Source organism: Sabethes cyaneus, chromosome 1 (assembly GCF_943734655.1).
Source record: "Sabethes cyaneus chromosome 1, idSabCyanKW18_F2, whole genome shotgun sequence".
NCBI lineage: Eukaryota > Metazoa > Arthropoda > Insecta > Diptera > Culicidae > Sabethes > Sabethes cyaneus.
In genome coordinates this window covers 173528894-173550214 of record NC_071353.1, presented here as the reverse complement: position 1 = coordinate 173550214, position 21321 = coordinate 173528894, and positions in this window count along the sequence as shown.

The window sequence follows — 21321 nt, the reverse complement described above, 5'->3', positions numbered from 1 at the left end:
CGTTCCAGTCCGATAATTATTGAGAACTTTTTTAACCGGGCTGTCGTCCGACATCCTCACGACGTGCTCAGCCCATCGCAGGCGACCCATTTTTACGGTGTGAGCGATGGATCAGGGTGGTTCCCTAAGCAGCTGATGCAATTCATGGTTCGTTCGCCTCCTCCACGTTCCGTCTTCCATCTTCGCTTCGCCGTAGATGGTGCACAACACCTTCCGTTCGAAAACACTAGAGCGCGTTGGTCCTCCACGAGCATGGTCCATGCCTCAGGGTCGTAAAGCACTACCGGTCTAATCAGCGTCTTGTAGATCGTTAACTTCGTGTGGTGGCGAATTTTGTTCGATCGCAGCGTCCTACGGAGTCCAGGCACGATTTTCTGCCATAATGCGTCTTTGTATTTCTCTGCTGGTGTCGTTATCTGCGGTAACCAGTGAGCCCAGATACACGAACTCTTCTACCACCTTGATTTCATCACCGTCTAAGTGAATCCGAGGAGGGAGGTCAGCATTCACTTCTCTAGAACCTCTTCCTTTCATGGGAGGCAACTTCCAGGCCCCCAGGGAAATTACCTAGCTACGCCAATGACAGAAATGTGTTTAGTATTAGAATCCGAGGCTTAAATTAGTAATTAAGGAAGATTCATGACAATTTACACCATTTATCTGGGTTGTATTTGAATTTAAATTTCTATGTTTCTATTAAAACATCCTATACAACGATCGTTTTGACAAGCTGATTGAGAATTGTCTTTGCCATGTTAATTCACTTTCTACGTTCGCCAATGACTATCCAAATCGGCCGATCCGTCTCCGCTGAATTATTTTTCATGAGTACATTAGGTCATTTGCATCTTCGACGACGACGGTGATAACATGCTCTGAGCATAGAACTTCGAATTTCGTTAAAGAATTGGCCTATATTTCTCAACACGCTTGTACCATACATTAATCATTTTCAACTTACTGTCTGATTAAGCTGAGGCTAAGCTATGGATGAGACTGCCGTCTTAACTGCTGAGACACTGCATCTCGCTAATCGCCCGCTACTGGTCAGACGCTGTTGTGTGCCACCCCTAACGTCGAAATTCTTAGTTTGCATGCAAAAAAGGTTTCTACCGGAGTTTGTATTCGATCTTTCCTTAGGTTACTCGTACCTCGGTTGGCCCACAATATAAAGGAGTAACTAATTCGGTGTTATACTAGATCAAAATCAGTTCTGCAAGTGTTTCATACAAGATTTTTCAAAATTTGTCAACATTTCAATGAGTACAAACCTCTGCCCAAGGAACAATTTTTGCTTATTAAACGTTTAACCGGCAGCTTTTTTTAAGCACATGCTACATAACTGCTTTTAAAGTATGTCTAAACACCTCTATTCAATGCTTGTTCAGTTGGTTTTGGAGAATTTAAACAGCACAATGCTGATTAAGATGCGTTTGTATGACTATTATGCAACGTGCAGTAAAACGTTTATTCAGTACGTATAAATATGTTTATTAAACTTCTGCCGATGATACTGAAGCTACGTTTAATCCACAGTAGTTCAACATTTAGATAAGCAAAATAAACAAAAAAGGAAAATAATTATTTTGCGAGTTTTATTATTTCTGACCATCAGTTGTCGTATTTATAAATATATCAGACTTTGATTAGAGATAGCGGGAAATCACAGGTTGACTCAAAATTCATTCAACCTATCATTATACTATTTTCACTCATTCGGTTTCGAACTTGCAATTTGTCGGTCGTAAGCCGTCGTCGAACGTCTCCGAGATAATCTGAAATATGACAGGTGCCTGTATAGATTTACAAGTTTAAGTTTATCAAGTATGGAACAAACCTCGCCTAAAACACATTTAAGTGCTTCTTACATCATTTATTATATGATTATTATATGATTATTAAATTGGATGTCTTCAAGCAGCTGTTATTCCACACCTGCTCTTAGCGGTGCTGGTGATATGTTTGTACCATGTTTATTCCACTCTTATTCCACAGAAATGCTATTGATACGCTTGTACAGCATTTATTCGACGTGCGTTTCCTTAGCTGCCTTTAAACGGCTCCTATTCCACACATGCACTCAGTAATGCTGTTGATACGTTTGCGCAGCGTTCTTTCCCCTCTTATACCCGAGCTTATGCCACACTGATTTAACAATGCTGTTTGAGTATAACGTATAGACCAGTCAGTGGACAGAGTGGAAATTTGTCAGAAGAACGCCGACCGTAGTTAACGAGAAAAAATTGTGGAACTATGGCGGCTACGATAGAAATGCTCGGCTGAACGATTGTGGACAATTCGACTGAATGTAAGTTCTAATAATATTATTGAATTTAATTTCTAACTGAACTGCTTCCAGGGAAATGAAGGAAGAAAAATGAGCAGCCGTGGTGGTAACACAATGGTTTACCTTGATTGAAATTTGTACCGGTACGCTTACGTGTTTTACGCTTCAAGATGATTTTGGAAAGTTTTTTCAAAGAAGCCAGTTCTGTTTTGCAGTCGGCAATGCTGTTGATACGTTTGCGCCACGTTCATTCCACCCTTATTCCACTATTATTCTACACTTGCTCTCAGTGATGCTGCTGATACGTTTGCGCAATGCTTATTCCACTCTTATCCCACTTTTACGCCACAATTGCTTTTAGCTGATACGTTTGCACATCTGTTCGACATGCATTTCCATGGTAGCGACCGGTATGCAACACCTGCTCTTAGCTGTGTTGCTGATACGTTTGTACAACGTTCATTCGACTCTTATTCCACACTTACATAGCAACGTATAGATGTTGATTAGAAGCAAGAAAAAATATTGGATGTGACGTTTAAACCCAATATTTAGTGAACGGGACATAACACTAATAGTTCTTACAAACGGATAGTTTACCTTTTAAACTGACCGGTTTCGGGAAATATGTTTCCCATCAATGTCCCGTTCACTAAATATTGAGTTATCGGTTCTTACGTTGGCATAAAAATAGTTTTTGTAGTGACGTTTAAACAACAGGTATTTCAGCAAATTCGCTTATTCAGCACCGGGTGCTACCACACAACTCTTATTCAACACCTGCTCGTTTAAGTGCTGCCGTTTTGTTCCTTGGGTGGTTAAACCCCGCAATTTTTCGATACATTAAAAAGGGGTATTCAATCAAAAACATGATTTATTCATGTCCCGATTTTGACGATAAAACCGACAAAAAAAGATGGTAAGAGATGGTCAGATTGGAGTCAAAAACCCACCAGTCAATCGCAATATTTCAACAATACATAATCGAACAACACGTTCGCAAAGGTGAAAGGTTTGCGTATCCTGAAGCTTCCTGAGCATTCAGAAGCTTCCAGAAGTCGCTCACTGCAGTCATTCTGGCAGCACAGGACCAGTCAGTGGCGACCAGCTGAAAAATTCACTACCACTACAAAGGCAAACCACCACCGCCCGCCACCAGCGAGGCGGAAAACCTATTTCGCATCAGCCCGACCACGCGTCACACTGCCTATTAACGGAACGATGACGTACCACCTCCAGCTTTGTTTGTACCGTGCTGTGCTATCATCCGATGGAGCGAAGCTCGCCGTCGCGCCGTCGTCGGACATTCGTTCATTCATTTATTCATTCATTCTTTGGACGGAACAGTCACCACGCAAGTAGGCACAAGGCACCGATGCGCACACACCAGCCAGCTCAGCCCCGTCCAGTGTTAGTAAAACAGACGTAAATTGCACATGTCGTTGGTTTCATTGCCGGATCTACATCTATATAGGAAAGCGTCCAACCTTGGCCGAGGCTGAGTTGTATTTTGTCGTTTGTGCGAAGCGGACGTTCGTCCCGCCCAGTGGCAACAGAGAGACCGCGCGTGATTCAGTGAGAGTTCGTGAACGCACGTGAAAGTGGATACAAGTTCAAGGTTATGGTGTTATGGGTTCCGAAGGCACTGGTTTATCTTATCTGTCGAGGCAAGTTATTCTACCGGATTGTTTCTCGATTCTAAACCTTCTTGTCGACAGGGAGATAAATCACTGGCTTCCGGCAACCGGTCAACGGCTGCGGCGGCGTTCCAGATATCCGAGTCCAGAGAGGTCGCAAAACGGTATATGCGTTGTGCGAAAGTGACAGTGCAGTTTGATGCGATGATGCGTGAATTTGTAGAAATGAAGCAACAAGGGAAAAAGTGGTGAAATAGAGTATTTACTGGTATTACTTGCGTAAGCAAAGCTCGACACGGGTATGAATCAGCAGCTAACTGAGGCTAGCAAATGATTCACGTTAATTTCTTCCGAATTTATCAGAAGCTATTGACGGTAACCGTTGAAAGTATGAATCATCCTGCCTGAGCAAACGATCGTTCGAAACGAAGTGCGCAGTGAATGGCAATGGTAATTGGCGGGGATTTCCTAATGGCGTGTGACTGGAGCATGATAGCGCGACTGTCGTCCACGACAGGAGAAAACTGATCCACAAATGTCAAACACACAGCCTACACTCTACACGGTTGGCCGGGTGTCACAAGCACAGCACATTCTGTTATCTCGGCGATTTGATCCGCACTTTGACGCAAACAACAGGCTAATAATATGGCTGTCGTAGGTTGTCACCGGTTTACGGAACGGACTCCTACCCATGCTTTATACCTCGGAGCGGAATTCTCCACCAGCCAGTCAGTCAGTGTAGTGGGTCGGTGTAGGATTGGAGAGCAAACAACAACGAACATTAAACACTCTCGCCTGTTTTCTCCGAATTGCATCATTCAGGGCAAATTATTACAGTCACGACGCGAATGACGTCAATTCTGTTTCTACATGAACGACACCGCAGTACCCCCCTGGTCATACAACAGCCAGTCCGTTCCAGTGGGGATTCCCAGCGTGCGGATATTGTAGAAAACTAGTTGTGTGTGCTCTATGCGAAATTCTTGGAAATCCAACTCAAACGAAACGGGCAGAGTACTACGGACAAATAGCAGCGGCTCACCATTATTACATTACAGGGAATTAACATTAACTTAACCTTGACTTTTCTACTCGATTCGTTAACATTTGATTCAAATCAGCATTCTAAAGCGGGGTGCAAATTCTGCCACTAAAGCAGACGTATTTCAGCGATCACTTTTGAGTGGAATTTCCGGAATGCGTAGTTGTTTTACAGAGCACTAATTACCACCACCAATACGTAGGCTATAAAAATGCATCAGTATAGTCTATTAGCGAACATCGGCTGCTATTGTTTTGCGTCACCGGATTCAACCTGTCCTTCCCAGTGTGGTCGTCGTCGTCGTCGTTGTCGTCTGTGAACAAAACAGTCCCAACGAAAGGTAGTGTGGTTTTGCACGTTATGAACAAGCAAAAAAAAAATCCCCGACTATCAAAACAGAATCGACAAAATATGAGGAAAGCACGGCCTGCTGACGGAAAACCGAAGGGCGGAAAACTCAAAAGAGCCAAACGAAACGACTGGAAACATGCGAAAACAACAACACAAAACAGGCACGAACACGTTGGCGGCCCAGGTCGACAGACAGACAGCAGCAGCATTGCAAGTCATTCCAACAAAGGAGAAAATTTAACGCCTCAGCTACCCATCGACCCTCCGACACCAGCCAGACACCGTACGTACCGCCGTCCAACCAACCCACCCTTTTTTCGCAGACGAATGTTTTACACAAACACCGCGCGTTCATCCACGGATCCACGGGCATGAACATCGATCGGATCAGAGGGGAAACATTTCCGTGTAGGTTAGGTTTAGGTACTACAAGTGCCATACAAGTATTTACGTTACGAGACGGTGGTTGTGTGCAGTGCATGATGAATACAACTTGGCTGATAAAAAAGAGATGAACGGAAATGGGTTTCATTCCACGGAAACGGCGATGATTCATTGTCGTTTAGCAACGTCATCTTGTGCGCGTGGAGAAAAAAAAACGACCGCGAAACTGTTCCACGTTTTTGCTCCTACGTGCACGTAGCGATCATCATCGAGAATCATCGATTGGTGGATGATTATGTTTTTCCTACAGCTGACGATTCTCACAGCAATAGCATAGCCAGTTTGTTTTTGTAGAGATGTGGCCCAGATTTTCATTTTCATTGACCAATCCATTAAATCTAATTCCATTCATGTTGTTTAGCTAATCGTATCACGTAGCAAAAAACTAATGTGAAGTAGCTTGATGCAACAGTTATTACTCATTCGAATGAATAAATAACTATTGTATGCTATCACCATTGGCATTAGATGACAGTATTCCTGCCTATTGTTTTTCTAAAATTTGGAATTTTATTTAGCACTATTACCTACTGTTCTACATCTTTTTTAAAATTATTGGCCCTTTAATTTCTTTATGTAAAAACTGCATTTCCTTCAGCAAATTTCTCCATTTCTCTTGTTTTTTTAAAGTTATCGTAATTTTGACACAAGACTTAGTAGGGGATATGCAATAGCATTCTGATCCAGTATTTTCTGCCCACATTACTTCGAACAAAAATCTGTACCAGACAAAACTTTGCTGATGTCATCATCATCTTCGAAAAATTTAATGACTGCGTCATTGACTCATATTCTTGGCGGTTTCTTTTTGTAGTCCTAACTGTTTTCGTCAATTCATTGTGAAAGCGACATGAAGCGAAAAACAAACCTGTTAAGTTTATTACCGTCAAAAAACGTCAATTCATCGTTTACCTGGACGGATTAAATTGACAACTGTATAAGTGAGCCGACGCTCTTTAGTCTTCTTGCGGTTTGCTTGCGCTCCGAAAAACAAAACTTTTTTCTTTAAACTACTTGAATCTATCCCAGCTTGAATAAATATCTGTTTATTAATTCATTTCAGTGTATTTCTTGAATTTTATTCGCAACAATTATATATTATATCCCTCCAACCAGAGCCATAGCGTAACATTATGGCGCCCTTGGCAAAGACTCGTTGTAGCACTGACTCCCTTAAATCCGTGTTCCTTCCAACTAGGTATGTATATCATTTTTCATAAGATTTTTAACCACCAACCAGTTTCTGAATCTGCGCTAAATTCATCATCAAATTTTAAAACTCAGATTTGGACTAGATTCTGGATCAGATTTTGGACCACATTTTGACGCAGGACTACGATTTCAGAAATGTAGTGAGATACTGCCAATCTAATGGGCTTCCGCTCATTGTAGGCAGTGATGCCAATGCCCATCACATCATTTGGGGCAGCTCGGATATCAATCTGAAATGGAATATGGAATATTTGAGTAGTACCAATCTTGGAATACTCAACATTGGCATTTGTCCAACTTTCATACGAGCTGGTAGAGAGGAAGTGTTAGATATAACACTCTGCTCTAACAGGATCAGTCATGAGTTGGCACATTGGCATGTTTCAAATGAGACACCAATATCTGATCATTGCTTTATATGTTTTGATCATTTTTGTCTCCTTGAACGCTGCAACATTTCGCAATCCGAGATTTTCTGACTGGGAACTCTTTGAGGAGGAACTGGTGACGAAATTTCAAGGATTCGAACCGACGATTGAGTCATCGATCGACTTGGATGTTGCTGTAGATGTCACAACATCTTTTATTGCGGAACCTTTTGAAGTAGCCTGCCCGCTAAAAACTATTAAAACGACTAGAGGAACACCATGGTGGAACTCTTATCTCGCGGAACTAAGGAAACGATGCAGGAGAGCCTGGAACAGGCCCGGACAGGATCTTCAGCACGCACGAGCTGGCACAGGTTCTGCAGCAACGTTTCCAGTTTCGGTGAGGCAACTTAATCGACTTAATAAAATACTGTCAAAATCGAAAGATTATCAGGTTAACCCTCTAACGCAGCGGTTCCCAAATGGGGGTTCGCGAACCCCCAGGGGTACGCCAAAATTTTAGTTTGCTTCAGAATAGTATAGGGAAATCCGTCAGGGGGTACGCGAACCGAAAAAAGGTTGGGAACCGCTGCTCTAACGGGTAAGACCGTCTGTAGAAGGCCTTCGCTTTTGGAGCTCCAGAGCCGCATACGAAATTTGTTTTTAATTGGCAATATGCAAAATGTGTTCAGAACAGATTTCTTGACATTTTGATACTAATATCATAACATTCTGACCATGCACTCAAAAGTTATCATCTTTCAAAAACAAAAATTAAGAAAAATTCCGAAAATAAATAATGCGCAAATATTTCCTTTTTTACTTTTGAAGGAAAAGGACATCTAGAACAGAATGATTGACCTAAAAAGTTTTTCTATGAGTAAATTTTATGCATTATTTTAATTTTGTAATATATTTGAATTCAAAAAATATCTTCTGGCGTTCCTCCAGATAATTATTTTTGCATGAAAATCAGAACTTATGGTTTTTTTGTGTGTACTTTCATGATAAAATAGTCGTTAGCTTGATCGCATCGTTTTTACGGTGTTGCCCGTTAGAGGGTTAATAACATTCGAAGTTCGAACGGCGAATACTGTTCGAATGACAATGAAATCCTGGAATTTCACTTTTATAATCACTTTCCAGGTTGTGTGGAAGCTGAAGTTCGAAACGATCCAGAAATCGTTTTGGGTGGCTTAGACTCATGGGCTTTTGCTCGGAGACTTGTCACAACGGAAGCGATTGAGTGGGCCGTTAACAGCTTCTCTCCATACAAATCTCCTGGAACAGATGGAATATATCCTATTCTACTGCAGAAAGGATTCAAGTACTTCAAACACATTCTGAGAAGGATGTTTGTATGTAGTATTGCTATTGGGTACGTCCCAACTCAATGGAGTTAAATAACCATTTATTCCTAAAGGTGGACGCGCGACATACGAGCAAGCAAAAAGTTTTAGACCAATCAGTCTAACGTCTTTCTTGCTTAAATCACTTGAGCGGTGTTGAGCACCACATTCACGAAACAAGCTTAGTAGAAGTTCCTCTTCATTCAGCACAACATGCTTATCAAAGTGGCAAGTCTACAACCACTTTATTGCATGATGTGGTGGATAAAATTGAGGTTGTTTTTTCACAAAAGGAATCTTGCTTAGGAACATTTTTGGATATTGAAGGTGCGTTTGATAACGTATCTATCGCCTCAATTTTGGAGGCTGCTCGTTATCATAATGTGCATTTAATTATCATAAAGTGGATAGAACAAATGCTTAGTAACCGATTGCTTTTTTCGTCCTTACGGTAAGCAAGCATTTGGAAGCAAAGTGTTTGTGGATGTCCAAAAGGTGGCGTTCTCTCGCCTCTTTTATGGAACCTTGTGGCGGATGGCCTACTGATGAAACTCAATGGTCTAGGCTATACGTCATATGGTTTTGCGGTTGACTATTTCATCCTATTAGTTGGAAAGTGCATAAGCACATTATTTGACTTGATGCAGCAGGCACTTAATGAGACTTAATGCAATAGGCGTCGTGGAAACGTGATGCCGAGAAACTGCACTTTCGGTAAAGCCGAGCAAAACATCTATCGTCTTATTTTCAAGACGTAGAAATACCAATGGAGCTCGCGCTCTGCGCTTTTACGATTCGGATGTTGATGTTGTGAACGAGGTAAAGTACGTGGAGTTGATTCTCAACTCCAAGCTAGATTGGTCCACAAATATTGATTTTCGAATTAAAAAAAAGCGTGCATGGCCTTTGGGGAATGTAAACGAGCAATTGGCAACTCTTGGGGACTTAAACCCAAATACATACACTGGTTGTACACGGTCGTTGTCAGACCAATACTGGCGTATGGTTGCCTTGTATGGTGCCAAAGAGGGGTAGTTGTGAGTGTCCAAAGCTAAACCATCTTCAAAGGATGTGTTTAATGGCAATGTCTGGTGCATTTACTACAACTCCTACTGCCGCCCTAGAAGCTATTTTCAATATTAAACCTCTACACTTCCACCTGAAGCAAGAGGCACGAATATGTGCTTATCGACTATACGCGATTGGCCTTTGGCAGTCTGTGGACGGTTCCACTGGTCATACTCGTTTGTGGTCGCAAATTGTTGCTGAGGACAAGTTTGCTCTTGCTCCTAGCGATGTAACGCTCATGCGTACTTTCCCGTACAGGACTTTCTCAAGTGACTTTCCTCCTAGAGAGGAGTGGATGTCAGGCTACATGAAAAATTTCCGACTATGTGGTCTGTTATACCGACGGTTCCTTGTACGAAGGTCGCGCGGGTGCTGGTGTTTACTGCCGTGAGCTGGAATTGGAGGAATCCTATTCGTTGGGTAGTTACTGCACCGTTTTTCAAGCTGAAATCTTTGCAATTATGTGCGGAGCTCAGTTTGCACTTCAGAAAGAGCTGATAGGGAAGATTATCTACTTCTGTTCTGATAGTCAAGCCGCTATAAAAGCCCTTTGTGCGGCTAATTCTAAATCTAAAACAGTCATTGCCTGCCACACCCAATTAGAAGAACTAAGCATTCTATATGCCGTTCATCTAGTTTGGGTTCCAGGCTATTCTGGTATAACCGGCAATGAATGGGCTGATGAACTAGCAAGATCTGGAGCAGAAAATTCGGTTTTCGGACCGGAACCTGCTTTACCAATTGCGGCATGTTGGATAAAACAAAAGATTCGATCTTGGTTTTCATCTGAACATGTACGTTATTGGGAAAATCTTGAAACTTGTCGTCAAACGAAAAGTTTCATTGTTAAGCCTTGTGAGAAGGTTGCGAAATTTCTTTTGCAACACTCAAAGGTAAATTGCAGTATTCTTGTCAGATCACTGACTGGTCACTGCAGACTAAATTATCATATGGCTACGATTCAGCGAGCTGAATCGTTTTATTGTAATTTATGTGAATCCGACTACGGTACACCATATCACGTCACATCACGTCAACTGTCCTGCAGTAGCACAATTGCGTCATAGGATCTTTAGATCCTACGTCTTAAATGAATCGGATTTTAGGAAACTAAAATTACGAGACATTTGGATGTTTCTTACCGAACTCCAAGGATTGCAGTACCCCCTCGGGGGTACAAAAAAACTCTCGGTATGTATGTGTTTGTGTTTGTCCAAATTCCTCATCCACCTCTTCCTATTTCTCCTGTTTTCCTTCCCGTCGTCATCAGGTAAATGATGACACGGGCAAGATGGGCAAGGCACAAATCTTCCACATGATTGTGAGGAACGTGCTGCTCGAGCCAAAGATGCTGATACCTGATACCTGCCTTTCAGACCATCCATCGTTATAGTCGTGGTCCGGCAACGGAGAATACCAATGTCGCCTTGTTTCCCCAAGGAAACCGTGATACCCGCTAAGTTAGAGGAAGGTGGAAGTTGCCAGGACTCGAGGAGAGGAACGGAAGGAGTACTGCTGCAGCAACGGGGCTCCGGAAGTGAAGAGGATATAAAGGTTAGCTAGTTCTAAGGAAGTGGAAGAAGAGATAATACAAAAGTAAAGTTTGTGAAACGCTAAAAACCAGTGACTTTCAATCAAGCAATTCCTGATCCCCGCGAAACTCTTATTGAGTGTGCCGACCCTGAGGTGTTTGTCATCGGGGAGTCCTCTAGCTAGACGCTCGCTGCTAGCTTGCCGACAAGTACAATCTACTTTTTATTTTCCGTCACCGTAACAATTTTGATATTATGTTTCATTGATATTTCTCGGTGAAATAAAACCCTTCTTTTCTCGATCTGCGTAACGTTTCTGGCTACTATGCTTCGCCTATCGTCAGACGCCTGGAAAATTTTTATTTTTGGTCAACTAATTTATACAAATTTTAAACACATTTTTCTTTTCACAAATTTACATTACAAAAACAAATAAAAAGCTTACATTTTCGTCAGTCTATTTTCTTAGCACATTGCTAATGCTGCGTCCGCTGCCGACGATGTATAAATTAGTTTATAGATTATTAGGGTTTTATTTCACCGAAAAATATCAATGAAACATAATATCAAGTACAATCTAGGACTACATTTTTTAACAGATTTTAGATCAGATATGGGAGCAGATTTTGAACTACATACCAATATCAGATTTTGAGCCTGATCCAGATTCTGAAGCACATTTTTCATCACCTTTTGAATCGAATTGCGTCAGATTATTAACCAGCTTTCATCATTTGGGCCAAATTTCTGATCAGATTTTAGACTAGCAACCAGATTTTGAGCTTGGATCATATTTTTGACCTGGACTATAGCTTGAACCACACTTTTTATCAAATTTTGTTTCAGATGGAACAGATTAGGACAAGATTGTAAACCATATTTTGGCCCCCTTTTTTATCAGGTTATGGATCAGATTCTTCCAGCTGGCCTCGAGGTATGATACTGGCCTAATAAGCCTGTCGTCGTATGTTCGGATCTCGGTTGGGAGAGGCTGTTGGAATCAATAGGATCGTTGCTGCCCTGCTATTGTCCTGTATTCTAACAGCTGGCTGCGAAGTCTGTCGTATAAAAACAGAACGTCAAGTTTCAATAACGAAATGTAGGGCTAGGCTTTGCTTTGCTTTGGATCAGATTCTAGACTCGGTGCTAGAGCATCGTAGATTCGTAGCATGGTATTGTGGCGGCCTTTGCGAATATCCGAATTGGCACCCCCTCGTTTCTTAAATCAGTGTCCTTCGAAGTTTATTAATTTTAAGATTCGTACAACTCCCTATATCCAATACGCTAAACTCGAAAGTGCCCCACTAAGATTCAGGTCGTTTTTAGCGCCCCCTAGAGCTTGCGCCCTTGGCTGGGGCCAACTAACCGTTCTAGGGTGGAGCGCAAGAGTAACCGTGGGTTGTTCCCTTGAGTTCTGGAGCCGAAAAATACCAGCTAACTCCACACGCGCACGCAATCTACAGAGAAGACCAAAAACGCAGATCCAAAGGCTTATTCCAGCGCAACGTGGTACAACAGGTAAGCGTAGACAATGAACGATTTCTTATTTTATAGTTAGGCGTTTCCGAACAATCAAGCACAGACACTGGAAATCCACAGTAAATAGATTATAGTTTGTAACTCGTATCTCGTTCGATAATAAACGCCAACAAAAAAGGAGACAAATATCATAAAAAATAGCAGAGAAAGCAGAAAATTATATATTTGTTAGGGGCATTGCTAATTGGAATCTACTTCCCAACGAACGTAAAAACAGTAACACATTCATTGTATTTCGGCGAGATTGCATGGCCTGGTTCAATATCTGCGAAGCTAAAATTAGTTTTTATGTATAAAGTGTACAAATAGGAAGAACTGATTTAAAAACTAGTTGTAGTAATTTAAAAGGTTACCTTACTCTGCAACAAATAAAGATAATAATAAATAATAAATAAAAGCATCCGAGTTCCAAGAATGTCCATAATGTTGTTCTTTTGAGCGGAGAAACGATATTACACGCATTACACGGTAGCGCCGACAAAATCATTCACAACAAACTCAAAAAACTATTTTTAATGGAAAACAATAAAAATTTATCTTGTACTCGAAGTTCTGAACTAAATATATATTAACAACTGATTGAACAATATCGACTGCTAAACCACTAAAAATTTAAAAATCTACTTATTTGGCTCCATATCGGACGATCATTTTAAATTTTAGACTTCTTTCTAAAATACTACCCTGGAAAGTTTTGATCAAGTTAAATAAAGACCCTAATCGTAGCTGGTCTAGTTCTGTTCCGGATGTAACACAAACGATTTGCCGTATTGGAATCTCAACTTGGAACAACCGCTAGAACATCTACGGTGAATAGAACTAACGAAATAGGTCAACGGCAGATCGATCCATAGCGGTGATGTAAATATGTCTTCCAGCCAAATCGACAAAAGGCTAGTTCGATTTCGCCCTTCCAGAAATGGGTATTCAATCTCAAACGATAAAATCAAAGTAATTCTAATCTACACTATCTCCGATTACATAGCCATGCCCTGCAAGCACTCACTGCGTTTCTCTGACCAGAACAGTTAACCATTAAAGTGTTTTTTGCACTGCCAAGAAGTTTCACCGGGGTTACATAGAATTCGGTCCAAACTGAAATCACCTAACGCCGAATGATCTGATTCTACTTCTACTAAGATTCATACACACCACTCGTTCAAAGTAAATTGGTAATCTTTTCGCCATAACTCCGGCAAACCTAGATCATTCTCTAATAAATTTGAATCCTTTAGGATCCTTTAGGGTTTAGATGGATTGAGCAGATGTTATTCACGTCGAAAGCGCATGCAAATAAACCGTTGACCGGTTTCTTAGGAGGCGCCCGCTGTATATAACGCACATACACCATATCGAAGGGATTCAGAAGAGATTTGTAAGATTCGCTCTCAGGAATCTCGGATGGAACGGAGAACAACTACCGCCTTACCACGATCTCTGTTCTTTGGTGGATATTGATACGGTCCATTCGAGGCACAAGATTGCCGATATTATATTCTTCACAAACATTCTCTCAGAACGAGCAAACAGCCAAGCTCTGACCAGTCGATTGATATTTAATGATAGTGCAGTCACGCTCCGACGACGCACAGTGGGACGGCTTCAAAAATAGGCGGACATCAGCTTTTGCGGAGAAACTATTAAGTTTTTCGCATTAGTGTATTCGCAAAAGTTTCTTGGTTTTTAATTTATTTTTTTGTTAGATAAAAAAAATTTACATTAAGGGGGTGAATCAATAAATAGAAAAATTAACTTTTTTATTTTAGGTCCAAAATAAACAGTGCCTAAGGAAAAGTGGTAGAGGACATTATTTCAAGAGTATTTGGTGAAGGAAGGAAGTTTCTACCCCTTAAGGGAAAAAAGATATTGAGCTACACAATAACAAACCCCCTTAATATCAATTTTCCTAATTTTACTTGCTTATTTCCGTTTCTACATCGTTTTGATGTTCAGTAAAATTTAAGATATAGTAAAAATACATCTTTTTGCTGAAGAGAGCGAGGCTCTAACCTTATGGGATTTTAAGCTGTTACAGTTTTTAGACAATTTTCTAGTCAATTTTAAGGTGATTTATTTCAAAAAGGCGCAAGTATGCGCAGCCAATCTCAGCGACTTTATGTGTTGCAATGTAGTGGCTTTCATTTTATGTATATGTCACGGTGGATCACGGTGGAACATTCGAGCAAACTGCGACTAAAAATATCACGTTTAACGCCTGAAAAATTACATAAAATAACATAATCGACCAATACAAATGGTATAAACCCATTTAAAATAAAAAGAAATTTAATAATAAATGATTTAAAAATTCAATGATGTTATATTTCTAAATAACTGTTCATTTCTTCATCGTTAAGAATTCGGTGCATACTAGCTGGCATTTTGTACCATCCGCATAATGAACCAGATTTTGCGGGAAACAGTACTCTTGACTCCTCCGAAGCTAACGATGAAGAAATGAACAGTTATTTAGAAATATAACATCATTGAATTTCTAAATCATTTATTATTAAATTTCTTTTTATTTTAAATGGGTTTATACCATTTGTATTGATCGATTATGTTATTTTATGTAATTTTTCAGGCGTTAAACGTGATATTTTTAGTCGCAGTTTGCTCGAATGTTCCACCGTGATCCACCGTGACATATACATAAAATGAAAGCCACTACATTGCAACACATAAGGTCGCTGAGATTGGCTGCGCATACTTGCGCCTTTTTGAAATAAATCACCTTAAAATTGACTAGAAAATTGTGTAAAAACTGTAACAGCTTAAAATCCCATAAGGTTAGAGCCTCGCTCTCTTCAGCAAAAAGATGTATTTTTACTATATCTTAAGTTTTACTGAACATCAAAACGATGTAGAAACGGAAATAAGCAAGTAAAATTAGGAAAACTGATATTAAGGGGGTTTGTTATTGTGTATCTCAATATCTTTTTTCCCTTAAGGGATAGAAACTTCCTTCCTTCACCAAATACTCTTGAAATAATGTCCTCTACCACTTTTCCTTAGGCACTGTTTATTTTGGACCTAAAATAAAAAAGTTAATTTTTCTATTTATTGATTCACCCCCTTAATGTAAATTTTTTTTATCTAGCAAAAAAATAAATTAAAAACCAAGAAACTTTTGCGAAGACACTAATGCGAAAAACTTAGTAGTTTCTCCGCAAAAGCTGATGTCCGCCTATTTTTGACGCCGTCCCACTGTGCGACGTAGGATTTTTAACCCACATTTTAGGTCTAGAAATTACTCACAGCACGAACCGACTTCCCGATTCATGAACGCCTTCAATGCATTGCAACATGTTATAACCATTGGCATGAGCTCGGATGTGATAAGACATAGACTCAGTTTATACTTTAGAGGACAATTACGATAAATCGAATACTTTTAGTTTTTAAGACAAGGCTTAAAGCCTATATTCGAAATACAAATAAAATCAAATCAATTAACAAAATTTAGAGGCTATCTCTTTAGTTTCAATCGGAAAAAGTGGTAATGAGTAAGAACAGCATACGTGTCGACAATCGAATCGGTCAGAGACCCCGAACGTTCAAAACATCATCATGACCGATTTCCTGTTCACACTCCATCATTATTGCCAGTGTTTTCTTCGCAATCCATGAAACAATGCATATTTATTGGACATTGTCATCATCATACCAAACATTCTGTCCATTTGCCCTAAGGAAGAAATGGCTTACCTCCTCACTTATCCATGTTTGATGTCCATTAAGCTGCCGCCCGTATAACAACATACTATGGTTTATGGCTGTTCGTCTTCTGTTTCATGAATCTTCCACACTTGCTAAGTCTTGCTCCACTAACCAAACCACCTAGTTCGCTACGTACCTCTGCATCCAGTACCAACCGAATTCGAAACAAAACCATTTTTACGGGGTTGTTCGCCCGCTGCACTCTTCTTGTGATAGTGACATTCTGAAAACAGGGCTCGCCGAAAAGTTTCGCCAACTCGTGGTTCATCCTTTCTCCATCATACAGCGTTCTCATATCTATTTATATAAGAGGCTTACGTCTGTCGCCAAAACGAGGGGCGCGATATGTATTTTCGTGGTAATAATCACCCACATTAAGCAAAGACTCAAACCAATCATACCAGATTACATTCAAGACGAGCAAAAGTAATGTAGTTGCACCGCATAGTTACACAGCGTTGGCGTTACATTGCGTACCTCCAATTTGCTCTTAATGAATCATTGAAAAAGCTAAAAAATTTCACATATGGCTCCAACATAGACATGTTCTGTCAAACACTCTCGACGAACGTCTATAACCAACTGTCAAACTGCCTTGCAATCTGATTGGTCCACCTAAAAAGACCGGTTCAGATTAACCGTTATCAACCGTCAACAACAACGGAACGGCAAGAAATTATGACGTGTAATCTGTATCAGCCTTAAAGTTTACTCTAAATATACCACGTGGGGCTTTAGTGTCCACCTAGCGGTAAGCATGAGCAAAAGCTACCTACAATGATCCATTAGACGCGAGGCGACGCGCACGGGTTACAACTATCTGTTTATTGTCAATGGATCATTGTAGGTAGCCGTTCCGTTATTGTTGACGGTTGATAACGGTTAATATGAACCGGTCTTTTTAGGTGGACCAATCAGATTGCAAGGCAGTTTGACAGTCGGTCATAGACGTTCGTTAAGTGTGTTTGACAGAACATGGCAATGCTGGAGCCATCTGTGAAATTTTTTAGCTTTTCCAATGATCCATTGCAAGGAAAATTGTCCAATCAACAAGTGCGCAATCGGTCAAAAAAGTGCTATCTTAGCTTAAATCGTTTCGGTCTCTTCGGCGCACTTATTGCTTGGAAGATAACGAAAAAGTGCGCCGAAGATACCGAAATGATTTAATGCAAAATAGCACTTTTTTGAGCGATTGCGCACTTTTTGATTGGACAACATATAATTGGATTGGACAATATATAATCTATTTATATAAGAGGCTTATGTCTGTACCTGAAAACCAGGTCTCTGACAGGACGTCATAAGAGGCTTATCGGTAACTAAAACCAGGTCCCTTACAGAACGTCATGCTTTCGTAGCAATGGGTTGTATTCTCAGTCATCTCACTGGTCGACTGCTGGACTGCTCGATTGCTCAACTGGTTAACTAGACTGCTCGACTGGACTGGTCGATTAGACTGCTCGATTTGATTGCTCGACTGGACTGCTTAACTGAACTGTTCGATTCGACTTCTCGACTCAACTGCTTGATTGGAGATCGACTTGACTGCCTGACTGAACAGCTCGACTTAACTGCTTGATTCCACTGCTCGACTGGACTACTCGACTCAACTGCACGACTCGACTGCTTGAATGAACTGGCTGGCTCAACTACTCGATTGGACTATTCGAATCGGGTGCTCGACTCAACTGCTCAACCTGATTGCTCGATTCAACTGCTCGACTAGACTACACGATTAGATTGCTCGACTCAACTAACAGCTTGATTGTACAGCTCGACTTAGCCACTCAACCCGACTGCTTGACTCAACTGCTTGACTTAACTGTTTGATTCGACAGCTCGACTTAACTGCTCGATTCAACTGCTTGACTGGACTACTCAACTGAACTGCTCGACTAGACTACTCGATTCAACTGCTCGACGGGACTACTCGATTCAACGGCTCGACGGGACTACTCGACTTAACTGCTCGATTAAACTGCTTGACTGGACTGCTCGACTCGACTGATCGGTTCACCTGGCCATCTCGACTGCTCGATGCAATTGCTCGGCTGAACTGCTTGACTGAACAGCTTGATTCAACTGCCCGACTAGACTGCTTGATTTAACTGCTCGACTCAACTGCTTGACCTGTTTGATTCGACAGCTCGATTAAACTGCTCGATTCAAATGCTCAATACAACTGCTCGACTTGACTACTTGACTCAACTGCTCGACTGGACTACTCGACTTAACTGCCCAACTGGACTACTCGACTCAACTGCTCGAATAAACCGTTCCACTGGACTACTTAACTCAACTGCTCGAATTAACCGTTCGACTGGACTGCTCGACTCGATTACTCGAATGAACTGCTCGACTCGACTGCTCGAATGAACTACGGTTCAACTGTTCAACTTAACCGCTTGACCCGACTGCTTGACAAAACCATTCGATTCGACTGCTCGACTCAAGTGCTGAACTAGACTACTCGTTACAACTGCTCGACTGGACTACTCGACTTAATTGCTCGATTAAACTGCTCGACTTGACTACTCGACTCGACCACTCGATTCAACTGCTCGTCCGGACTGCTTGACTGAACATGAACTGTTTAACTCGACTGCTCGAATGAACTGTTTGACTCAACTACTCGATTGGACTATTCGAATCGGCTGCTCGACTCAACTGCTCAACCCGAACCCGACTCAACTGAAAACTTGATTCAATAGCTCGACTAGACTGCTCGACTTAGCCAGTCAACCCGACTGCTCGACTCAACTGCTCGACTCAACTACCCGACTAAGCTGCTCAACTGGACTACTCGACTCAAATGCTCGAATAAACCGTTCGACTGGACTACTCGACTCAACTGCTCGACTCTACTGTTCGAATAAATTGTTCGACCAACTGCACGACCGACTACACGACCGAACTGCACGACCGAACTGCTCGACTCAACTGATCGACTTAACCGCTTGTCCCGACTGCTTGACTAAACCATTCGATTTGAATGCTCAACTCAAGTGCTCGACTGGACTACTGGATTCAACTGCTCGACTGGACTACTCGACTTAACTGCTCGACTGGACTGCCCAATTTAACTGATTAACTTGACTGCTCGACTCGACCACTCGATTCAACGGCTCGACTCGACTGCTTGACTCCACTGCTTGACTTGAATGCTTGACAGAACAGCTTGATTTTACCGATCTTGGTTCGACTGGTCGACTCGCCTGCTCAACTCGATTGCTTGTCGCAATATCATAAGGTCGGTGGTAAACCAGACCGGACCAGATCGCAAAGTTTTAAAAAATGAGTTAATGATAGCAAGCAATCAAGAATTTTTTAAGCAATATTTTACTCTAATCAGACTACATAAATGTTGCAAACAGCCAGAAGTTTTTATTCAGTTAACTAGAATCCAATACGACCAAGTCATCACGCAAGATAAGTTTGCACGGCGAAGTTATGTATCTAGAAACCGGAGGTCTATGCCGGAAGGAGTGTCTTACATTCCCGTGGAATCATGTAAGCGACATTGCTTATAGATCCACCCAATCCCTTTTGGTCCTTCACGAACAGCATTGATATGAAAGTTGCTGGGTAGATAAACTCAAGTCTGCAGTAATTCTACTTGCATACAATGGGAAACCCTTGAGGTTATGGTGGCTACCCCCATAAATACACATACATACATACATGACTATATTATGCAACATAAGAACTCAAAAAACTAATACAGAGATTCAACATCTTCGCAAACACTGGCCAATGGAATGTATCTGCAGTTTTCTGAATTCTGAACAGTCATTTATATTTTCCTGATCGTAAGATTCGGGCTCAACTAGTACCTTATATATCACCAAAGATGGTCCTTAACACAACGTACTTAACTTAACTTAACACAACGTTCAAAAACGACTACTGCGTACAAGTCCCCGTCGAGCATTGTCCACCTCCCGTGACCGTACTACCGGTTTTATTAGCGTTCTGTCGGGATACACTGAGTACGGCGGTGAAGCTTCCCACACTTTAGGGTGTTGTGGAGTCCGTAATAAGCACAACTTCCGGCAAGAATACGTTTGCGCATTTTTCTGTTGCAGTTGTTATCCGACATCACCAACGACGCGAGGTTTACACAATCATCTACCACCTCGAACCTCCGACCTATTCCTCGGCGGTTGCAAGCTAGATTCCGTGCTGCTCGATTACGTGAAGACCATTTCACAACACTCCGCATTATATTGGATCAGAGCAACAAATTGCAGGATTCTCTTCTGCTGGTGTTCGTTGACTTTGAAAAATTCTTTGACCAATTCCAAGCACGAAAACAACTGAGGCACACTTAGGCATAGAGAAATTCTAGAGAAGCTAGGTCATCTCATCGAGGTTCAGTACAAGGCGTTCTCGTGTAAGGTTAGGTATTGCAAAATGGCGCCTAGTGTGAGACAGGGTTACAATTTATCACCGCTGTTGTTTCTTATCGTTATGGATGTATTAGTTGGAGCAGTTGACAGTAGACCGAATCGAGGATTACCTTGGAATCCTTTAACGATGGAACAGCTAAATGCCCTCGACCTACCCGACGACATATAATATTCATGCCTGGTAACCTGACAACTGGATATACAAAGAGAAACTCCATCGTCGATGTCATCAACAGCCGATAGTAACAGAATTCGAGAACATGGATACATCTTGAGAAGAGAGACGCACTCGACTGAAATCCGCAAAGACAACGAAAAAGAGGCAGACTCAGAGGCTCATGGCGACGCAACTTACCCAGC